The sequence below is a fragment of the Ptychodera flava genome, chromosome 2 (genome assembly GCF_041260155.1).
Source record: "Ptychodera flava strain L36383 chromosome 2, AS_Pfla_20210202, whole genome shotgun sequence".
Classification (NCBI taxonomy): Eukaryota; Metazoa; Hemichordata; class Enteropneusta; family Ptychoderidae; genus Ptychodera; species Ptychodera flava.
The window spans coordinates 4,448,647-4,469,545 of record NC_091929.1 but is presented as its reverse complement, the minus strand read 5'-3'; the positions used below and the strand labels follow the sequence as shown (position 1 = coordinate 4,469,545).

The following is a 20,899-nucleotide window of genomic DNA, read 5'->3' as shown; positions in this document are numbered from 1 at the left end:
ACAAAGAGTAGACATTTAACAGAAGTAATCCCTCGAGCATCATCAGATACAGTACAGCTAGTGAACAGAACTGTTGAAGGTGATCCAGCTCATAAAGAAAGAAAAAAATCCAACCTTCAGAACATTGAAAAAACACAATTATTGTTGCACATTGCCCCCCCCCGCAAAACTAAGTATCATTGTGATTTAGTAAAGAACCTGTAGCTAATCGTCACTTGTGATGATTTTTTAACATCATGTCTTTTCATTATAACTTCTTGTTCTACTTCAAAAATGTTTATTAAAACATCTGCCAATCGGCAGGATGACAGTGGATGTACATAACAATCAGGGTCTAGATTTACTCGTCAATAACAGTGCAAACTACACATGTATAGGCTGAGTTGACAAGCTGAATATTATCTTTCCCAATAGGCTTCTAGTAGAAGAAGAAACTGTAGTTGATATTAAAAGAAATTGTGAAAAGATTATCAAAAAATTACAGTTACTGGAGTACAAATATTTTTAGTTACTAGGGGATATCTTCAAGCTTATGTAAGATGGATTTCAGGCAATGTCAACCCATGGACAGGGTACAGAGAATGTTGCAGATTACTGCAAATTTGACTTGCTCATGGACATGTCAAGTTACATTCCATGATCAAAAATAAAAGCTCAAAACTACATCTGAAGCTTGCTTTGGAGATCAACACTATTGCTTTCAATAAGTATCAATATTTCAACAAAATTCATGTTATTAGAGTGACAGAAAATTATGAACACCGTTCCTAGTCTGACTAGCTTATTAGCTCCACTGTCAGTGATGCGGGCTTATCAAGTAGGCTGATTTTCTGTCATCCGTCAACAATTGCCTTTTCCCCCGAAACGGCAAGTCTGCAGATATGCAGTTGCCTTGGGGTGACCTCACTTAAAACGTGAAATTTTCATATTTGTATTTTTGGAGCATTATTATCTCTCATTTGTATACCAATGTAAGGTTATCGTATAAGCTGAAGTTAGTGGCGTCTGATGTATGTACGTATAGTATATCCGTCAACCTCAAAAAACTTGCGAACCGCTGCGTTTTTTAGCTTGGCATTTGGCGTGTTGATGCATCCTGAGCTATAGATGGGATTTTGTTAAAATGACGCATTGCCAAAGTTTTGCAAATGAGCTGAAAAGTGACAATGGTCAAGAATTAATAACTCAATAACCACTGTTTTGATTGCTTTGAAATTCGTGTGCAAGTACCTTAGGTAACCTAATACAGTTTTATGAATATCGGGAAGGTATCTTGAGTTTTGTATTTTTGCTGAATTTTTGGTGATTTTTCTCATTTTAAGTAAAATGTTTCTTCTCTTAAACCGTCAGCCCAAATATTCTCAAATTTCGGTTGGATGTTTCCAAGGGTGTTACCGTATTAATTTATTGAAATTGCAACGTATTCCACTGTATGAAATCGGGCGTTTACACTTCCGGTTTAGCAACGGTTTGTCAGCGGTTCGTCACCGGTTCAATGGCTGATCCGACTGGACCGGAAGAGAACCGTCGGTTGTTTACTTACCAATACGTTACTTAACCGTCAGCTTATCCGCTTTGTAGGCCGACGTATACGACATGGCTTAAATGTCCTTTAACCGGCATGGTTAAGCCCAACTTATACATCGGTTAGGGCCACGTCGGTAACGTTGAATCAAATACTCGTAACCCGTTCACAACCTCAAAATTCTGCCGAAACTTTTGTAAAACCGCAGTACTTGCTAGCATAACGTCATTTACCACTGATACCAGTTGTGTAACATAAGCTAGGTATCCGTATCTGCGCGTGTGATTTTTACTGGGATTTACAGGACATGGTTCATGATTGCATTATCAATGGAGGTATGCTACCTCCATGCTACCTCCACGCTGCATTAATGTAGAGAGTGGCAGCGAGACCTGACTTCTACTGTAGCCTATATTCGCTAATAGAGTGAGCTTATCTAGGCATGGATGTCTATTTTTTACATCCATGATGTAGGCCAGTTTGTGGAGGGACAGTGTGTAGGCCTACGTTTCGAGTATTCTTCAACCAACGGAACGGCTATATGCCGTGAAACACACACGTTTCATAAATTACAACATTTAATGTTTGTCAGTCAGGCAGTCTGTAAAAGAAATCTTACACTGCATACCAAACGTCGGTTTCGAAACTATCGGGAATCGAGCGCAGTCTTATATAGAGCGCTCAATCTGGGGGGAAAGCTTTATGACCACAAATGTAGTCGACTTATCACTTCAGACTAACAGGATTAATGTGAAAAAAAAAAAGCAAAAGCAAACACGCTACCAGGCGGCAACCGGTAACCAGCTAATTTCATATGCATTTATGCAAGGAATGCCGTGACGCGGTTCAGCTTTGATGCAAAGGGGCAATAAAAAGCTGTCACTCATGGATCATGTGAGTGATTATTTACTTCGATCATAGACGTGTTTTAGAGGGTCTATGCTTCGATGCGAAGACAAGTATCAGTGACAAGCGTAATATACAGTATGGCCACATGGTTCGTTGTCCACACGTGCAGCCTCATCAGCTTGATCTGTCGAAGGTGATTAAATATGTGTCTGATTAGCCTTAGCTATCAAGTGTTGGCACGCACAAAACACAAAACTTTCAGATGATCACACCACAGATCCAATTTTAAATGCTGGGAAAATGCCAGGTACGCAACAAATTGCATGAGTTAGGTATATAGACTGGTCCGCAGCACAAAATCTCATGAACCAAACTGCAGGGACTGACGCAAAATTTATCTCTTTACTAATTCTGTCAACAAAAAACACATTGATTACACAACAAACAAGGATGAGCGCAACAAATCTCTAAACCGAAGCAAGACAAAATCGCTACATTCACGAATCTCTGAGTAGTTTCCCAGTCTACCCATCATGGAAAGGAACTGGCGAGTGAACAAAAGAGAATAATCGATCTGGAACAAGCCTTTGTTTATCAGCTAATCCCAATTAACGAGGATCAGTTAGCACCTCCCGGCAACTGAAAGAAACCGTACTTGACAGTCCGACGTCATAGGCTAACCTGCCATCACACTAATTTATGTGAATACACAAACTGCCAGGTAGACGGTTCATTTTCTGGCGGAAACGTACTTTTTTCATGAAATTTGAAATAATTGTGACATTAGCCGTCTCCGCAATGCGATTTTCACCTCGTAGAAATTTGGATAGGAATCCTAACTGCAGGGCACAAAAGTAGTTTTAAGGGGTACACCCACCTTCCTTGAGTGATTTTGGTCATTTTTTGTTTTATGATAAATTTTGAATCCGTGTAATATATAGCCTTTGAGTGGACGATAAGTTTGAAATCATAACATACTCGGAAATGTGTTAGATTTTAACAAAAATGAACAATGTGAGCCAGTTCGCGTGCCATCGTTTATCTTATGTAGATAAATACTAAATTGGTCATTTTTCTGTCAAATTTTCGAAATTCTCAGAGAATACGCCTTGAAATCAAGGCCATCATTGAGCTGTGTCGCTCATTCATAATAAGTAATTGTTTCCGTGTAATACACGATTTTTAAAATTCAAAACATATGCACGTGGCTATCCCGGTCAAATCGGGGAGCTTTTGTAAACATTGTGGACACATTTGCATTCCTATTTGCATAATTCCCCTTGAATGACACAGCGTTGCGTAATTTACATAGTGACGTTGTTGGGCTTCTCCAAAACCCATGATCACTCCCACCTGTCAACAATAAACCGTAACAATAATGTTTGTTGAAGCACCGTCCCTCCACCCAGGAGGGACGGTGGTTGAAGCCTAGTCCAATAAGTCAGTTTTCGACATACGGAAGTGTCTCCGCTCAAAACGCATTGCGGCCAAAAACTACCTGTTTTACCGGTATGTTTCACGTCTAAGCTTATCCATACCCGATAAGAGACAACTGTTCTCCATCCAACTTAATATTACGACCTCAAACCCCAAAATACGTCCAATTCTGTTAACATTTTACATGTGAGTCGACATGCAACAAAGTTCCACACTCAAAATTCTTCGATCCTGCTCTGAATGAAATTAGGGTCGAAAAAACTACCAAAAACCACGACTTTTTCTGGTATATTATGTCGGTCAATACAATGTCTGACATTCAAAAACTGTTCCCAGAATCCCAACCTATGATGCAGAACACCAAATTATTATGTCCGTTTCTGAATATATTTAGCATATCTGCTCAAGTCCGACATCCAAAATTGTACCTGCTCCGAACTAATTGGAGCCGAAAAAACGAACATCTTTTTCTGATGCAGTGATTGTGTTTTACACATCGGTCAACCATGGTCAAACTCGGTAAACTTCGCGTTGTAAGCTTATGCACCTTCCTCAATGCATCTGAACGTAATCACGGTGAATAAAGATTACGTTCACGTACCTCACCAAGGGTTTCAGTGTCGTTTTATTTTGGAAATGGTGCGATGTCATACAATTTGACAGTCGATCGGGCGACATCCCCCACGAACTCTTTTGAACTCCCCCGGATTGTACGCGAAAAAATATGCCGACCGCTCCTCGACCCTATCGGCAAACGTTGCCAGGGTATTCGTCGATTGTTTTACATTACGTTCGAATGACCTTGCTTTGGTTTGGAATCTCCACCCTCTGACCGGAGCTCAGAGCAATTCAAAACCTGTTTGTTGAAGGCACGATAAAGTTGCTGCGCTACTTGCCAAAATACGGAAACATCAGTCGGTACCCTCCAAACTTCGTATGATAACCCTAATTATACAAGTAAGTTTAGGCTATACCTCGAAAATACCGATAGTTGTGGTTGGAGGATGAACTAGCCGCTTTGCGGTGCTTGACGGTTCTAGTCATTTATTAGATTACTTCTCACAACTTGTGAACAATAAACATTAGTCCGATGTATCTGGGGAACGTAGGCAAGCTTATATTATGAATTAGGACACGTCCGATCTCAGTAATGACTCATCGTCATTTTTTTGCCTGGTAAAGCCATTAGCTCTGGCGACGTGCCGAAACGAAGGCTCCAAAAATCGTAGTTTTCCGTGATTTATTTTATTTATTTATTTTATTTTTCTCGGAACTTTTCTTTGAACAATTGTCATTCCCGATCGACATTATCACTAGGTAATAAAATATGCCTGCGTTTAGGTTAATGCACGTTTAATTATCAAATACCGTCGCGTCGAAGTAACAAAACAGGTTTTTTGCGTTTTTTCTCGAATTGACGTGGTCTCTATGCAAAGTATAGTCTGACATTCAAACTGACCCCGTCTCAATCAAACTTGGCCTACTTCGAAAATCCAAAAATTACGTCTTTTTCTGATAACACTTTACATGTTCGTCTGCACCTAATGAAGTCCGACATTCAAAATCGATCCGCTCCGAACTAATTGCGACTGACGATAAAAATGTCAGATGACTTTTATGTCTGCATATGCCCAGTGAGTCTGCAATCAAAACTGTTCCCGCTTTATACTGTACGGTTTAAAGCATGCAATGAACATTACGTTCCTGTACGTCACCAAAAGTTTTCTGCCTTTTTTGTGAGAATGGTTGCGACGTCTTTTTGTTTCGACAGTTGAGCGAGCAACATGCCTCTCAGTAGAAATTAGAAATAATATGCCAATAGTTCGAACTTTTAAAGCGACAAAATATCGCACCGGTGTCTGCTCTGCCCGGTTTGGAAAAGCTTATTGTTATGTAAATTCTATGCGGGTAAAGAGGGAACGTGATACGGGTAACGCACGTAAAGTTTTGCTATATTACATTAGAATGATGCTGTGATTTACAATGTAAACACAATGTTGACCTAGCATTTGTTTTTCAATTTGTACCGGCGCTCTTATAGAGCAGACCACGGTCCCTCTATCACGAACAGTTATATAGAGCAGACATAATTTGTCATTGGCGGACTGCTTATGAAATGAGTCGAAGTCCAGGGTCGAAGTAAATCTCGATTGAAAAGTATGCGATATTTCACAGCACAAATTCATGTCAGTATAGCTTGAAAACGATATTGAATAAGGAATTATACACTTATGCAATAAATTTAAAGAAACCAAAATAGAAAATAATAGAATTATTTCCATGAACTTGAAAAAACTTAAACAACCACGAAAGTGCTTTTTCGAATCACCAACTGCTTTTCCTGTTATAAACTCAATCACGCGGACAAACAGCGTGCTGCTGGGTTGTCTATCATCGTTATTATAGTAGTTCAACGGCCAGTCGCCACCGAAGAACGACGAATGCTCGATTCAACATATCAGAAAACGCGATATTCAACTGTTTGACTGAAGTTCACGTATTTCTTTACTTGTACAAGACTCGAACCTCACGATTTTAGAATGACGCATTCAGTTATAAGCAGTGTGCGAAATTAACGTCGGTCCGACGGTCCGAGACCGACAGATTTCTCGTCGGGCCGAAGGTTTTTGGCAACATGTCGGTCCTTATGACCGACTGAAATTTGGAATAAATGATGAAATTTCTCCGTCAAGACCTGTATCAGATGCAGATGATGACTGACTCTGAATCATGCGATTCAGACTTGAATGTCATGCACCTATCAATGTTTTCCACCGTGGGAGTGCGGGGCAACAGGGGATATTGATCGCACTTCGTGTCCTGGTAGTGGGAATTTGATCTCTATGGTACACCAGACCGGGGGTGGTGGGAGTTGACAATGTCGCAACATAGTAATTTTTTGTCTTGCGACTTTTTACATTTACAAAAAGTCTAACCCCTCCGATCGACGCGCTAGCACGGTGCAACTGATTACATTCAGATCAGTATGAATTACGTCCGTGCATGCAGATTCTAGCAATGATGGAATGGATTGATTTTGGTGCAACAATGTGACACAATATTATAATAATACTCGTCTAGAGAGTGTAACCCTGGTAATGTTAGCATATCTGTGTCATATGATAACAACACCCAGTACTACTTCAATAGTTCCACACTTTAAGTGTTCGGAATTTACATGTACACAAATGTACATAATACAGCCCTTCGTTTTATCAAACTGACTCTATTTTCTTTGCTTTGATTTTTCATTGAAGCGTTAAAAACATAAACGGTTCACAGAAGAGTTTAAGACAAAAACCTACTACGAGAACAGTGCTGTTGACTGAACATGGAGGTATTTGTTTACCTCAAGTTTTGAACAAGGACTAGATGTTACACGACAGCCCAATTGCACTACCTGCAGTCGACAGTCAAGTTCAAGTTTCGCTGCGTTTGTTTGTGGACCGCTAGAACATCTTGCTCGCTTGTTGGTTTTTAACCAAAGTTCACAAGGCCGACTCTTACCACGACATATCGTGATAACAAGTGTGCATTTTATAAAACAGAGCGACCTTATCATTAACAGTTTTGTCGAGTTGCACTGTCTGTCGTGTATACTCTCAGAGGCCGAGAGTAGGGCTTCAAATTGTTTCGATGTATACCGTTTTACGACAGGCAGGCAAAACTCAGCGTCATCATGGACTGTAGGCCTAAATGTCGCAAAAATTACGTCTTTTAAGATTTTACGGTATCATTAACTGATTGTGTCGATGGTTTTCAGCAGTATCGAGGTCTGTCAAACTTTTCAGAGTCATTTTAATAACTTTACGTCACTGTTCTTATTAATATGCAAAAATTAATATTTGTCCGCATTTTTAGAAATTGAAATTGCGCATGCAAAATCGACGAAAACAAATCTTAGTAGGCGACTGCTAGTGTAACAATGAATAATAAAAGGCATATTCAGGACTCAGAGTACAACCTGCAAAAACGGCCATGTGTGCAACATTGATAAAATTTGTCCGCATTTCAAGCTGTGTGTCCGATGTCGCGCGCGTACAGCTATATTTAGGAACAAACGTGTAACCGTGAACAGCGCTATTGTACACAGCAATGTAGAGAACACCATTCCCCATAGAAAGTTACGATAGAAAAATTTCTCGCTATCATCAGCCACATGTAGCCATGCCAGTGCATGAGCCTGTATTCCCCGGCCCCTGGGTGTTTGACATCATTTTATAGTCCGAGAGTAGGGGATTTGACATGGCTAGGAAAAATGTCAAATTCTCCTGTTAGTCCCGTTGTCTCCCCCCCCCCCGGTGATGGAAAACATTGATAAATGTGTGCGCATGACCTTGAGGAAGATGAGGGCTGTGATCTTTTTCAGATTCCTGATCATGTAGATGAATATTTCATGATCATTCATTTACACTATTCTGCAATCTATGTGAAAAATAGTCCTTTGGAGTGAATACTTACTGACTCTATTGATAAAGGATATGAAAAATTAAATATTACAACATTCAAAAGCATAGTATCGGTGGAGAATTGACTTTAATGGTCGTTAACAACTGCATTTATTGAGGACCGGCAGTTTTCTGTAAGGACCTGAAGCTTTGGCTTGGTGCAGGTCCTTATGACCTGAAGCTATTTTCTCTTAATTTTTTACATGCCTTTCACAAAAGTAATATAATTATTTCTGTTCAAGGGCGACACGCTTCCTCCATCGATAGTAGTCGATCGCGACCTTTCACAGGTAGCTTGTAACTGCGACCTGTTGATTTTTTACATGATTCCATATTCATATTTACATGATTCCCATATTCAATATGTTTTAATTTGTGATTTACGGCATAGAAATACCTGATGAAGAATTAGTCGATGTCGGGACCTCAAAATAATACTCTAATTAATGGGTGACCATCCTTTGAAGCAGTCTCTTCTACCGCCATGCACTTGATTGACCTTTCTATTTTATATCGGTGGCGTTATTTTCTTATTTACTTCGACGATTTTGAATTTCAATCGTATTTTGTGATACAATCATGTAGCGTTCAACAGTAATATTGGGTCAGTACAAACTGAGTACGCTGGGTTTTTAACGCCCAATTTGGCAATAAAGTGAATACGTTTGTCCATTGACGCACATGCATAAATTTCAGCCTTGAGACAGGAAAGTGAACATCCGCGTGGTCCGACAAACGAAACTAGCTATGAAATGGCCACGACGTCGATGGCTCCTGAAATCTTTATCACATGATAGATGTTCTAACAACTACTAAACCGCGATTTGTTATCATAAACAGTAGAGTGGGCTCCCTCTACTGTCTATAGTTGAATTGCGTTAATTTGGGCATCTTTAGAGGGGACGGTGAGAGGGTAATAGAACCAAACTCATGATCTGTGACACAATTTTGTTTACTTTACTATTTTACCATGGGTTTGGTTTGTGTTGATCTGGTTGGTTAGCCGTCCCAGGGCCTGGGAACAGTAGCTGCAGGCTTGTCAAACACTAACTGGTGTCATCAACAGATTAGTCAATTAGGGGCTACTTATCTAACCGGTACACTGTGCCAAAAGTGAGAAATCCATTGAGGATTCTTCTGTATATTGTTCTGGATACTTCAAGAATCCACCAGAATACTAAAATATACATTATGTATGCCAGTGGATTCTGGTGGTCAATGGATTCTGTCGGATACGGAACAGAATCCATTGCTTAATCCATTGCAGGATTCTGCTGGATTCACGTGTTATCCATTATATATGTATTTCAGGATACTACTGGATTCTCTAATTTATAGAGAATCAAGGGACCAGTACTTTTGGCTTGATTGATTACATAATAATGGAAGGGACAGTTGCCGCATATATCCATACTTATTATTCACCAATTTTTACATAATTATCCAACACTGGCTTCGGGGACCTGGGTGTGGGGGTGGGTCCTCAAATAACAGTAATGCTTTGTAGCTTTTGACTCATGTATTTCTACTCATACAGGCATCACATACACTATATATATATATATAATATATATATATATATATATATATATATATATATATATATATATATATATGTGTGTGTGTGTGTGTGTGTGTGTGTGTGTGTGTGTATGCGCAATGAGTATTCTTTTTACAAGTGAAGACACCAATGTAATGATGCTTTCTACAGCAAAATAGAGTACAGATTGCATCTGAAAACTATACTGCAATTTAGATACACAAATCCAAGATCACTGTAAATGATTCTTCTTTATTCCAAACGAATGTGTAAATGTTAGTAAAATAAATAAAAATACAGACAAAAACATTCAGAACAATTTTCCTGAGACACATTCAAAGTTATCTTCAATACTGTAAAAAAAGAATTTCCATAGCCTTGATAACTCTAATATCAATTAATGCAGTCACTTTTAAATATGCCTGAGCCTAACAGGGAGAAATATGGTTCATCAGAACAATTTGATATCTTACCATTATCATCCCTATTGACCTGTATACAAAATTTTGAAGCAATCTGTTGACCTGTTTCAGAGAAATTATTTTAAACAAAAACAGGAAAATAACCCAAATACAACAAGCAACTAAAAATCAGCTCAATTAAACCCATATGACAATTTTAAATTATAATAGAATTCATTGTTTCACGGCCTGATCTGTGAAAATAAAACACAGTGAATCATGTGTCCCAAACAGCAAAATAGTGAAATTAAATCCTGGTGAAAATTAATGCTCTTTACAGTATGCTGTAAATTTTGGCATACGTTAAAAGATATACATGTGTAGTATTCCTAAGTTTTGTACAGTAAGTTTGTGTCAATTGAGATGTGTCAGCTAATGACTGTGTAATTCACCAAATTACAAGATCAACTATGTGTACCTTTAAATATAGGAATAAAAAATCATTTCAAGAGTTTCTTGATTGAATATGAAGCACTCAAGCTATCTACACAGCAAGAAAAGGCAGACACATGCCTGTAACAGAGGATAATCATTACCTGTAACAGGCCCAGAGAAATAACCTTTTTTGCAAGACCAGTAAAAACCTGTCAATTTTAGGGTTGTGTAAATTCTGATTCATGGTGGTACAGGATTGTATACAATGCTGTAAATTCTGACTGTATCAAGACCTATAATTGCAGCACTGAACCACCGGTGTGCGTACAGTGGTGTGTCAGCTACAGGGCCTGAAATTTGGATGGATTTCAGGGTGTAAATTTGTTGTAAAAATTGGCAAATTTTGATGATTGAAGCAGAAAGAAATGTTATTGTTTGAACACTGAAAAATTTCAGACCCTGTTAGAGATCAGTGTTCACAGCACTGTGTACAGGTGCTGTAATTGGTAGAAATACAGCCATGTGTTTACAGTACTTGATACAGACATGTGCATCACCCCTGATAGAACTCCTTCTGTATTTGCTGACACAGACCTGTAACACAGTTTGTATCAGGGCCTGTGCAGGAACTGTCTCAGGGGTGAATTTTTTTGTAGTGTATGTTTAATTAACTCTTACTTATCACATACATGTATGTGCACTGTTAAATTGTAGCTTTTGTTCAGTTCATCAAAATCTAAAAAAGTAGGAAAAATTGCTCTGAAAAACACAATATTGCATATCTCAGGACAAACTGATTACTGCTTCAATTATATTATCCTAAGAGACCTGCATTTAAATTTCAAAGCAATCTGACAAGCAATTTCAGAGAATTTTTGGACAAGAAATAGAAAAATACCATCAGTAACACGGTGTGGCTCACATTTGTTTCAGCATGTTTAAACACTGTAACTGCACCTTGATAAATTCTTGAGGGCACAAATCCAGATACGTCAAAGTGACAAATTTCAGCAGTACTTCAAAGATGTACTTGTGAAGTATTTGTAAGTTATGCCTTGGTTATACTAAACTTTTCTTGGTGTAACTGACCTGTGCCAGCTAATGACTTTATATTTCACTGAACTTACAACACCAGCTCTGTGTACTACTTTTCAAGTAAAGCAATTAAAATTGAGAACAAATCAGTTGTTGACCAACAGAGGGATGATGGATAATTACTCAGAAAAGCTATGCATCACTGTTCTGTCTCACACAATTGTCACTGAACTGTTTTTATCAGGTGGTCTCTCACTGGCTCTGCCATACTTCCTCTGCAGTATGTAGTGTCTTGAATTAGAGTCATTAAGCATTCGCTGATTGAGTGTGTCTATCCTATCAAAACGTTTAGTTTGTCAGATCGCCAAGAAGGCCTGGAGGCAATTATCCTTCCATCTGGTGGGACCTCCTCATCAGACATCAGGTCTGCAGTTACATCATTCCAGAAACCCTTCTCATCTGCATTGATCACTGCACTTCTCCTCTTTAAAATCTGTAGGTAGAAATGATAAATGATGGTTATTTAAAATAATGCAAAGAGTGAGATAAATGATGGCATAATACTTACAGTCACTGCCATAACTAACAATATGGTACATTTGATATTTTAAGATCAACTCTGGTATCATGACTTATTACTGATTTGAACTATTATGTTGCCTTCCATTCCACCTATGCTTAGGAACATAGGGAAATTCATGTATCATTTTAACATTGGCATCCTTGTCCAAAGACCTTTGAGCACATCAGAATGGAACTGTCAATTTACATAACCCTCAACTAAAGTAAGTCTTGCTTTGTTAAATTTTATTTGAACCCATTAGTACATTTGTACAATTATTGTGACAAAATTGTTGACTCTGTATATCTAATAGTGCTAACTATGCAAAGACCCCAACCCATACTACAAATATCCCATGATTCATTCTGATTTGTACCAACAGAGATTCCCTAGTCAAGCCAGGCATAGCTCACATGTGTAGAGAAAACTGTAGACTACTAAAATAAAAATTTTGAAAAAATGCTTTGAAGGAGACTCATTGTCAATAACCATTTCAAATGATTTTTCAATATCATGCATTATTTAGAGTACATATAACACAATGGGAACTAATTTGGGATAATTGGATGAAGTAATGTCGATTTCATCTACTAAATGTAACCTCATCTACTTTCTTTTTATGTTATGCACTTGTTTTTATGAGTATTTGGTAATATTGCAACATTCAACTATAGGGCACCTAACATATTTGAGAAATTTGAAAAATATGAAAATCCAATTATCCCAAATTAGTTCCAATCGTGTTATATACATTTTATATAATTTTCAAGAAATTATATAGACAGCCATACAGAAAAGTTTGAAGTATAATAGAGATACTTGAAGCATGGACTGGCTGTTGTTGAATACTGTTCAATAACTGTCAGTTCAGCCACTAAGTAAATACTAGTTCAAAACTATATCCTTGTTCCCAGCGGGTGCAACACTGAAGCTGTTTTGACTATGCAAAATGTTTTTATGAAAAAATGTATATTAAGTTACATTTTGTGAAATAAGGCAAGAGTTTTCTTGCACACAGTTGGTTGTTCCAAAAACAGTTTCGTATAATGTTAATAAAAGATAAAACTATGGTTTTTTAGCACATCGTGTAATCTGGAACATGTTATCAGAGCATAAGCTTGTTTCATCTTTCAATATTAAATTTGCAACAAACTCTTGGACATGAGTGTGTCTTGTGATATTGTTTCAAAGTTGTGTTCCCTGGCAAGGTTCATAAAATACACTTCATGGATTCCTTCAACAATATTTTGGCCAGTTAAAAGCTGTTAAAAGTGTTAAAAGCTCATCCTGAGTTTGACTATGCTATTATTGTATGTTATGTTATGTACATTTGTGTTTTGAACTCAATCTAAGAGCCCCTTTAGTTGTTTCAACACTACAGATAAAGTATGGCATAAAACTTCGCCTCAGATCGCCTCTGTATCGTTTCCGACATTGCTGTCGCCTCAGTTTGTTTATTTTCTATATCGTTTCATCACCGCCTCTGTATCAGCCTTGCATGCTTCGCTTCCGCATCGTATCAGCCTAAACATCGCCACTGCATCGTATCAAGTCAATTTCATGGTCCCAATTGGCCACGGCATATTATTCACTCAAAATGCCACAGCAAAGTTGCCGCCTTCGGAAATTTCGCCGCCTGGCATTGCCCATGTTTTTGAGAGTAAAGGTATACAAAATGAAAGATCAAATACATGTGTCCAACCCCATATGTCCAACATTATCCATTCATGAAATGTTGCTTCAACACACAAAAATGGGAACAAAGTTGAAACATATTGTGATTATAATGCGCTTCTTTTACGAATTGCTTTTATTTGATATGAAGTTTGTATACCGTTTTATTTGCAAACATTTTTGTAACAAGATAGCACTCTACCAGGGACAGACATTAACGGTTGCAAGTGAAAGTCGCGTTTGGACAACTGCAACTGACTGAAACACCAGTACGGGTTGCCCGATGAGACAAGTGTCAAAAAGTGACGTGGGACAACTTTTCCACTGACTAGAAACCCAGAAATGTATGGTACTGTGTGCGGATTACCATTTTAAATGACTGAAATTAGTATTTTTAAGCTTAAATACATGTACGTCCTTGAAAGCGCACAAGAAAAACTGGCCGTACAAAGTAAGGACAATTGCTAAAATAATAACTGCAGTGTATCATATACTAGGTTAACACATATAGTGATGCCGCCATGAATTCTCCTAACGCTTTGCACAGTGACCTTTAAACCCGATTGACGTGAATAAATTATGATGTAGAGGAAGTCCGTGACCTTTAGTCACAACACATTGATAACACTCTGATAGCGGGAACTTCCAAGTGTTTCAATAATTGCTACGCAATTCATACTATAGAGTTACACTCCGCAACCAATTATCCATCACAAATAAAATTAATTTTAGGCAAACTATCGCACCATGCGCATACGGTATAAATCTGAGTTGGCCTACATATGTCACGCCGCGCCAATCACTCTAAATCACGTACCCACATCGTCCAGACGTTCAAATTCATGATTATTAACCGATCATTTACCTTCAACTAGATAAAATCTTGTCTATATTCTCAATTTTCGATGACTTTTGACGAAATGACATCGACTTTTCATGCCCGATATCTCATATCCGATGTCTTTGAGTTCCGTGAATGAGGCGATGCGCTAGTGAAACGATACGGAAACGATACCAAACAACCGAGTGAGCGATGTTGGATTTGGGGTTGGGCGATGCGGAAACGATACGGAAACGATAATGAGGCTAAAAAAGCGAAGCTTTGGGCGATACTTTATCTGTATGTTTCTCCAAAATAATTTGCAGGGTTTACACATTTCATTGTGATCTCAAAATTTGACATTGAATAAGCTGCATAACTATCGATTACATCTGTATCTTCAAGGGAAGGTTAACAAGCGACCTAGCGGCCGATATAGCTCCGCTGTGTTTATGTAGAGAATAACTATTTTTGACACATGTTGGTGAAGAAGGTGGTAATCTTTGATAGCTCATTTCAATGGCCAGAAAAAAGAGGCTAAAATATCTGCAAAAATATACAATTGAAGATTTCATCATAATTTGAATTTTTACATCGGATCATTCCAAAGAACACGTCCACTAAAGCTATCTGACGAGTAGTTTTTAGAGAATAAAATTTTCTGACCAAAATGGCAATGATTGTCCCCTAAAATAAAAATTGCAGATTTCACCATAATTTTAGTATATCACATATTACAATAATCCCTTGGAACCTGTATACCAAATATCAAAGCTATCCACTTGCAGTTTTTGAGAAACAAATTTTTTAACAGAAATAGCAAAAATTGCCCCAAAATATACAAAATTGCAGATTTCATCATAATGTCAAAATACAAATTTAGTTATTCTGTAGGAACCTGCCTATCGAATTTCAAAGCTATCAGACCAGTACTTTTTGAGAAATACATTTTTCGACCAAAAATGGCAAAAATTACCCATAAATAACAAAATTGCAGATTTCATCATAATTTCAATAAATACCATTAAGTTCATCGGTAGGAACCTGTATAACAAATTGCAAAGCTAAGTTACCCTAAGTAAACTGCACATCAAATTTCAAAGCAATCCGACGATCGGTTTCAGAGAAGATGACTTTTTTACCAAAAACAGGAAAAATTGCCCCAAAAATACAATTATGGAAATTTCACCACAATTTGAACAACCTTGACTGGGGTTACCTCCAGGAACCTCTATACCAAGTTTCAAATTAATCTGACTTAAAGTTTCAGAGAAGAAGATTTCTTGACCAAAAGGAAAAATTGCCCCAAAAATACAATTATGCAAATTTCACCACAATTTGAACAAACTTGAGTGAGGTCACTCCTATGAACCTCCATACCAAATTTCAAAGAAATCTGACTTGCGGTTTCAGAGAAGAAGACCATTGTTGACGGACGGACGACGACAGACAATCAGTCTATCGGATAAGCTCCGCGTGTCTGACAGCGGAGCTAAAAGGCAGATTTTGTCGCTTAAAGCTGTTAGGTGCTCTGCAAATGTATAACCAAATATCAAAGCTGAACTAAGTAAAATTGATTTTACTTGTGTCATGATGGTTCTACCATGTACATGTACTATAATTCACCAACACTGGTGCTTTGGTTACCTTGTCCTTCAAAGTTCACTGGTTTAGACTAAAAAATTATCAGTGCAGACTTTGTAGTACATACCTCTCGTATTCTCCTGTTGTTGGCATGCCTTTTTGTGTAACTCTGTCTTTCCTTGAGACACTACCCTTTCCCTACTTTTTCAGTGCCTAATAAACATCTCCAAGGGGCCTGCAACTTGCAAGGATATAAATAAAAGAGTTAAAAATCTTACTGTGAAAAATCAAAATATCTGAAACACAGATGATGAATCATCATATTTCATGTGACAATAATGACAATGAATAATCATATTAATCTGAATATCAATTGGTATTCACATTTGAATCAGACAATAGCATTCCCATGGCCTACAAAGGCTTGACATCATCGGATTCCCACTGCACTAAGCATGGATGAAAGATTGACTCTTTTTACATCCATGGTTATACAATAATACAAAATGTTCATGTTGAAAATAAGACCATATTTCATTTGATACAGAAATTGCATTAATTTAGAAAGTTAGAAATCATTAATGAAGTGATGCAAAATAAAATGACATACCATGTTTAGGTAAGATCAGAATTATTCTCATGTTTACTTTAAGGCAGATGAGTTGCAACTTTTGACATTATTTTTATGATTTTTATATTTAGATTAAAATCAGTTCATAGCAAATTTCTACAACTCAGAGATGTTTACTCTAGTATAATTATCCACAGAGTTGGACTGCATGAGGAGATTCTTGTAAGACAAATAATAAATGGGTGCCGCACCCAAATATGGCTGCCTACATGCAACTACATGATAAACAGCGTAAATGGTGGATGTACACATTTAAATCTTTACAAATACAACATGGTGCAACCCACTGAAAGGAAGGGAAAGGGATTCACTCCACTTAGAGGAAAAATTCTTGTTTTCACCTATTAATTATGGCAAGATTTTGAAATTGCGGGAAATTTAAATTAACAAAGATGTGCTCAATTTCTTGTCTATTCTGCCACAACCAAATGCTGTTGAGGCACAGTTAATGACTATATATCGTTCAATTTGTAGATTGCAATGAATATCTGAAGAAATTGAAGGTACTTTGAGGTTGGACAAATTTCACAGTGTTGCAGCTCACGGCCTTTTAAAGCCCAATAGCAGTATCTTTAAGCATTATTTTATGCGCTAACTTTCAAGTTGAAATAAGTTTGTGAGAGTGTATAAGGTGGTGTGTAAGAAGCTGGGTAGAAAGGACTGATGTAGTGTAGAGCTGTGTGCATGTGACATGGCTAATGAATGTAAACAAGACAAATAGACTGTGCATAATGGCAATAGGCTAGTTGCGACTTGGATTTTTAATGCCAGTAGTTGATGCACCCCTGTTTTAGACAAAGGTGATGGGGCATGCCCTCAAATTGAAGCGTCTGCAATGTCTACCACCCATACAAAGGTTGAACACTACAAGGCAAGCATCCATGTAGGGCCAGCTATGATCGTTTTGAACAGCAATATTTTAGGTCGGACATATCTGATTTTCCAGAGAAACAGCGCTATGTAAACCCTTAGGTCAGAACCAATGATCATAAATTTCCAAATACATACAAGTTAACAGTATGTTTAAGAGTTGATATATACTTTATTTAAAGCTCCATAAGCTGTATCTTTTGGCTATTTTTTCAGAACTTTTGTTTTGTGGTTTTCCTACACTTTCTGCATTGAATCCCTAATTCGTAATTTAATGCCAAGTATTTAGCATGTCAACACAACCTAAATGAGTATAATCTACGAAATTACGGTATTGTTGAAAATTGCATTCAAGCCTGGACTAGAATTCATTTGTAAACAATAAACAATGATCACTACACACATACAAGCTGTGTTGACAAAAAGAATACTTGAAATTTCAGCATGACAAACTTTTTAGGATCAGACACAGTAGTTGACAGAAGCAGAACACTGAAAAACTTGCAACAAGTTACAGCTTATGTCCCTTTAAATCCCACGTTGACAGAATATAGTAATTTCCACAGAAGATTCAAGGGTTTTACATGTGTGTTGATGTCCCCGAATTTCTAAAATGGTCCCCTTGGGACAGGAGTAGGGGTTTACAGTGACCCCCTGTTTTGACATCCCAGATTGAACACTGACAGAGGTGAATGTTTTCACCTGTGACGTTGCATGTTCTGTTCCTTAGGAATATTACCAAAATCAAAATGACTGTTAAAATTTGAATTTACTCATCATATGTTTCACAAATGTATGGTTTCCTACTGCAGTAAAAGCCAACATCCTTCAGAGCTGAAGTAAGTTTGTGAAAATACAGTAATTTTGGTGTATGTGCAATTTTGCACAAGGTAAAGTTTGTGCTGTGATTAAATATTTGCCCAAACATGCAAACACTGAGGATACTGTGCATACCTGCACTGAAATCTTCACATAAAGTGCACAGAGTAGTCTAATGTATAATGTAGAGCGCTGAATGTTTTCAACTTAGACATTGTATGTTCTATGTCCTTAGTAATATTACCTATTTTTGAAAATGGGGAATTGCGAGGTGTAAGTCTTCTAAAAGTTTATTTTCTAGAATCGATTTTCATTCTAACATTACTCAAACCTAGCGGCCGATATAGCTCCCTGTGTAACTAAGGGATACTGTCGCATACAGTTGTCTAGCATCATTCCTTGCAAGCTCTATTTTGGAGGCCAAAGAGTACGCGACAGCTTTGAAAAGAAATGAATTTTTATGTATAAAAATGTGAAAGAACCTTGAGGCTCCCACCTCAATATCAAAATGTTTATGTTACAAAATATTTTGGTCTCGACAAGTTTATCCAGCAAAATCGCTGTAGTGAATATCGCCATGCATTCTGGTCATTTTGGATAAAATTAGCATATTTTTAATGCAAATTCACGTACTTGTCACATTTAAGGTGTCAGAGATTCAGAGATTTTTTGTAATTGATATATTTACCAGCACGCGGCTCGGAGCAAACAGGAGCTGTTTCCAGACCGGTGGGTGGAGGGACGGTGATTCACTTCACATTGTATCTATGAGGAAACCATTAAATCTTATTTTTCAATACAGAACTAGCCACATCTGTGTATGTTATAGATGCTTGATTATTGATATTAATGTACTTAAATTAGACTGAGCTGGTTACTAGTGAATCATGAATGTTGGTGCACGAAATTTGGTTTTTCGAATAGTACCGGATGGTGAGAATAGCGTTTGAAAGCAGATGTGAACAACAAATATGCTATTGGACTTTCACCCAAGTGATTACATGTTTCTAAAGGTTTAGGGTATTCTTTGAAAGTTCAAAGGTCAAATAAGAAATTTTACGTCAGTTATTAATAAAACATCAAATAAGACTGTGACACAAAGGACAAATGAAAGTTGGGGCAATCTTTTTCTTGAAAACACTTTTGAAGGGTGATTATTCTATATTTTCGAAACACCGACACCAGAACCCTAACACACACCCCCCCCGTAATTTCTGTACAGTCCCTCGCCACGAAAAGGTTACATTAGCATGAAGTTGCCTGGGAATTAGATGTTCATTGTTTATTGAAATTTTATCAGCAATATCGATGATTTAACAACACAAACGTTAGACATTTTTGCAAGATAAAGACATTGCTGAACACGTTTATACGAGAAGGAGTAGACGTATGTACGAAAAGACACTTGGGCTGGTTACATATGGCTGGTTAAGAATAAATAAGACAAAGAGGACAAGTTAACTATACATACCTGTACCTGGTATACTGTACACGACCTCCGTCCAGCTGATGCAGGACTCAGCAGCGATCGAGGGGTCGACCTTTCGCTTGTGCGAAAAGAGTTGCCCTCTTCCGTCCAAATTGCTAAATGGGTTGTCGAGTTTCGTCCCGATTGAACGGAGAATAAACTTGCTGCTTGTCGAACCGTTGAGCTTCTGGTAGTAGCTCTAAACGTAACTAAGTTCATGACATCGACACGATTGGACTCTCCAGTTGTACTAGATTAAAACGTACAGCGTAGTCGTCGAGATGGTCCAGGATTTCAAGGTAGACTGTAGACATTTTTAAACACGGGCGGGACATGTCAGTAAACGCAAAAAGATGAACAACTGGAGATTTTGATCATTGTTGGCGGTACGTGTACGCGACGCCACGCCAACACCACACTGGGTCTTCTGATTGACCTTGACCAATATGGCTTACGGCTCCTTAGGTTTTCAAATATTCACGAAACGAACTGCGAAGAATTTGATGATAACTATCATTTTTTACTCAATCTTGAAGAAAATGTTATTTTTTCGCTCTCGTTAGACAATAATATTGCTAACTTAGCCCCATCTTTGTCTTACACCAGATAAATGTACAAACTCAAGGGCAGCAGGCTAGAGGGTCAAGTTTTGCCGTGCTATCAGACTGCGGCTTGTATTGTATTTACGCAATATTATCCTCATGAATATTCTGTGTTACGCACACAGACGTGCCAAACCCGTGCACAGAACAGGAACATCGAAAAAGCTGTTCCGAGGCGATTTTTGAGGGCAGAGGAAAT

The 20,899-nt window shown here is 37.8% G+C and overlaps 1 long non-coding RNA gene across 2 annotated transcripts in view; it reads right to left on the bottom strand.

The window, feature by feature from the left end:
- Positions 1–20,436, bottom strand: part of LOC139151753 (uncharacterized) — a 69,453-nt gene extending 49,017 nt beyond the window's left edge. Inside the window, exons 1-3 of one of the 2 annotated variants that reach the window (XR_011556486.1) lie at positions 20,102–20,435; positions 16,438–16,545; positions 10,032–12,163 (exon numbers count right to left, since the gene is read on the bottom strand). This is a non-coding gene — a long non-coding RNA (uncharacterized lncRNA). Of the gene's footprint in view, positions 1–10,031; positions 12,164–16,437; positions 16,546–20,101 lie in introns of those variants that run through there. The other variant, XR_011556487.1, reaches the window with a different exon arrangement.
- Positions 20,437–20,899: the final 463 nt, after the last annotated feature.